Genomic DNA, 3,981 nt, shown 5'->3' with positions numbered 1-3,981 from the left:
TTCAAAACTACCAGCGGTTCTACGAGAGAAAGATGAGGCTTTCTGCTCCCGTAAAGATTTACAGCCCCGGAACGCAGGGTCACTGAATTGGAACTGATTCCATAGCAAATAACCACCACCAATGTGATGGGTTGGAACTGACTCAATGGCACTTAACAACAACCATTTTTCAGATACTTGCATTGTTGTTGTTGTTATGTGCCGTGACGTCGGTTCCGACTCATAGCGACGTGGTACAGGGTTTCCGAGGCTGTAAATCTTTACGAGAGCAGAACGCCTCATCTTTCTCCCGCGGAACAGCTGGTAGTTTCGAACTGCTGACCCTGAGGTTCGCAGGCCGATTCCGTAACCACTACGTTACCAGAGCTCCTTAATAAGCAAATATTAAAAGTAAAATTACTTGTGTTATTATGGGTGCAGGTTTCTTCATCCTCAAAAAAACTTGAAGCCTTTAAGCTAATACGCAAAGTTCCTTCTAGCTCTGCACTGTGGGTTGATGCATTAGACTGCAAAGTCATTTGAGCTGCAAGGTTGGTGGTTCAAGCTCACCAGCTGTTCTTTGGAAACCCTATAACGGGTTTGGAACGATTCTATGGCACTTAACAACAAGGAGTTTTAGTATGGCATGGCGGGTTAACGTGCTGGAACATAAGCTAAGTTTAAACCACAAGGTGGGTGTTTCAATATCACCAACCACCCCTGGGAAACCCGATGCAGGCTCGTTATGGGTTGGAACCCACTCAGCGCCACCTAACAAGGACTCCCAGGGTAAATTCTTTACGGACATTATATTTTAAATTGTATACACATATAAAGGAGTCCTGGTGTGGCGCTGTGGGTTCATGCGCCAGACTGCAAAGCCGTTTAACCCGCAAGGTGTGCGGTTCAAGCTCACCAGCTGCTCCTCGGAAACCCTATACAGGGTTGCTATGGGTCGGAATCGACTTGATGGCACTTAACAACAACACATATAAAAGTAACTCTGGTAGCGCAGTGGTTACCAATCGGGCTGCGAACCTTAAGGTCAGCAGTTCGAAACTACCAGATGTTCCCTGGGAGAAAGATGAGGCTTTCTGTTCCCGTAAAGATTTACAGCCTCGGAAACCCTGTACAGGGTCGCTATGAGTCGGAATCGACTCCATGGCACATAACCACCACCACCACCATACACATATAAATGTCTGCTGTGTGCCAACAACTGGTCCAGGTTTTGTTACAATCATGAATAAGCCATGATTCTAGCCTCAAGTTCCAATAGGTAGAAGAGACAGATACATGAACAAATGATACAACCTAATAAATACTGCATAACTATGTTTCATGGGCTTTGTATTATCAGTGTCATCTGGGGGAGTCTGAGAAAACAGTGGCTACGAATTGGTCTTAATAGGGTAAGCAGAGAAGGAAGAGAAAGCTTTGTAGACAGATGTACGGGCACCTACAAAGGCATAGAGTTGTGCAAGAGCATGGTATATTTGGAGAAACAACTGCAGTCTGGGATGGCTGGATGTTAAGGAGAAGCCGTATGAGACTAAACAGGTAAAAGAGGCTGGAACACATTATAAAAGGTAGTAAATGATACGCTTCACAATTTGTACGGTTACACTGAAAGAGTTTCAGCCAAGGAGCGAAACAAAAAGATTAGTATTCCAGCTAGGTAGTTCTATGGAAGAAGGACATTAGAAGGAAAGGAAGATGGTGGGGAACCAGCTGGGTGGAAAGTGTAATAATTCTGGTGAAAGAAGACAGAACATAAGGTAATGTGAGTGGGGGAAAAAAGTGCCAAGGATAGCTTCTGGGTTACTGGTTTGGACAACAGAATGGATAAAGGGAAACAGAAGAGAGGAGGAAGACAAACAGGAGATAAGTAGTATCCCTTGGAAGATGGTTTCAAGAAAGAGGGTAAGATTATCCGTAAACAAAGTAATACCCATTGGAAGATGCTTTTAAGAAAGAGGAAGAGGTTATCCCTCTCAAATACTACAAATACTAACACGCAAGGGTCCCTCGTCCCTTCACTCCCATCCTTCCGTCCCCCTGAAAATGGTGAGCTCCCAAGAGGAAAAGAAAACAAAAAAGATTCGTAAGGGGTGTTCACAGGATTAGGGGCTAAGACTTTTCATGAAACTCTCTCCGCATCTCAGTTCCGGCAAGAGGAGCTCAAAGCTGAGGACGGGGAGAGGAAATCCGGCTCCGAGAAGTGGGGAGCTGCGGAGGGACGGAGGCAGCAGAGGCCAGGTGGCCGATAGTTGAGAGGTGCAGAGCCCCGGCGCCACCCCGGGAAGAAACTACCGACTCGCCTACGCCTGCTCCCGTACCTAAATTTATCCCACTTACTCCAGTCTCAATTCCTCGCAGCCGTCAGCTATGAGAATTAAGAACTCAAGGTCTCGGCCAATGGGACCACCTACAGGGAAGAGACCCACGAGCACCTGTTCAGCTTCTCCAGCAAGCAGACGCAGACCCGGATAGAGTTAGTGGAGAGGTAGCGGCTGAGGGGGATGAGGCGAACCCCATCATTATTGACCCCAGGAAACCTCCGCAGACTGTCTCCGATAAGCGCTCCGTGAGCACCCCAACATCGCGAGATTTCCTCCTTCGGGTTACAGTAGGATAGACTCACAAAGATCTGTTCGCCGTTTCTCGCCAACTTGCGCTTGGGGCGGGTCCTTTCGACGTCCCTCCCTATTTATCCACTCCCAGGCATTCGCTCGTCCTCTCGTAAAGTCCCGCGAGCTTTTCTTAGGGACGCTAGTCTGGGTGAAGAGACGGAGGATTATGGGAGGATCCTGCGTTTAGTGTGCTGTGGCTGCTTTAGCGAGTGCTGTGGCTGATATTTGTCTATTGTGGAGTGGCTTTCAAGCCCCCTGGCTCATTTTTATGGATAGGTAGTGGGAGAATTAACGAGAAGAAAACCTTGATGGTCCAAAGCATTTCCCCTCCTATCCCCACCTTCTTCCTACACAGCAACCTGGGTTTCTGGTCCACCTAGCGGGAAACGAAGCTCGGCTGGGTCGTTGAAAACCACTTTGCGCACGCGCGAGGCCGAGCATTTCTGTCTTCATGCGCAGGCGCGCGTTTAGGCTTTTAGGAAGCTTAGGGAGGTTCGGCGTGCTGCGAGATGAGCCGGGAAAACGTAGTTCCCTGTCTTTGGCACCAGACACTTCTGATTGAACGCTGACCCTCCCCACACTGCCAGCAGCCTTTTCCAGAGAGGTTGTGGCCCATTGCCTCTGTTCGTTTTCACTGCAGGACCAGGCACGAGAAAGTAAGCAAACCTCGATCCTGAGGTCTTCCCTATCCACTCACCTTGTCCCTTTTAACCTCCTCTACCACAGCAAAATGTGTCTAGAAGATTTTTCAAGAGTTTGCATGAAGGAGAGATGTGTGGAAAGCAGGAGATGAAAATAGCTGTATTCAGCTGCTTACCATGTATTTTCGGATGTGAATTATGTATACAATATAAGATTTTATTAGCGAAGCAAGGGAATTCCATATGCACTTTTTTAAGAAAGAGTTTTAAAAGCTCCTTCCCATCGATTCGATGGGAGTAATGAACTTTTCCTATTAAGGGGAATGTGTGAGTTAGGTCCTTATCGTAATATGAAAAACTGATACGCAGTTGTTATGTTTTGGACTTTTTCTTTTGTTGTCACTTACTTACTATTTACCAATCCTCCTCCCCCCAATCCTTTCTCAGAAGCCTTGAAACCATTTTCTGAAGGAGTTGTTGAGTGCCATTGACTCAGTTCCAACACACAATGACCCTGTATAGGGTTTCCAAGGAGTGGCTGGTGGGTTTGAACTGCCGACCCTACGGTTTGCAATCCTGTCCAGTTCTTTTCCTGCAGCGCCACAGGAGAGAAGCTTCAAAATGCTGATTTGCGTTAGTTTCAGGGGAAATATGTGATTGTATAGCGTAGTGGTTACGAATCGGGCTGCAAATCTCAAGGTCAGCAGTTCGAAACTACCAGCTGTTCC

At 47.2% G+C, this 3,981-nt stretch overlaps 1 protein-coding gene across 2 annotated transcripts in view; it reads left to right on the top strand.

Moving 5' to 3' along the window:
• The first annotated feature begins 3,062 nt into the window (after positions 1-3,062).
• ASUN (asunder spermatogenesis regulator) overlaps positions 3,063-3,981 on the top strand; it is a 50,841-nt gene continuing 49,922 nt past the window's right edge. The window contains exon 1 of one of the 2 annotated variants that reach the window (XM_006866957.1): positions 3,063-3,268. The gene's annotated coding sequence lies outside the window, so the exon portion shown is untranslated. The remainder of the gene's footprint in view (positions 3,269-3,981) is intronic. The other variant, XM_006866958.1, reaches the window with a different exon arrangement.

The sequence above is a fragment of the Chrysochloris asiatica genome, unplaced genomic scaffold (assembly GCF_000296735.1).
Source record: "Chrysochloris asiatica unplaced genomic scaffold, ChrAsi1.0 scaffold00098, whole genome shotgun sequence".
NCBI lineage: Eukaryota > Metazoa > Chordata > Mammalia > Afrosoricida > Chrysochloridae > Chrysochloris > Chrysochloris asiatica.
Note: the sequence above shows the minus strand (reverse complement) of the source record. Positions and strands in the feature narration are given on the sequence as shown.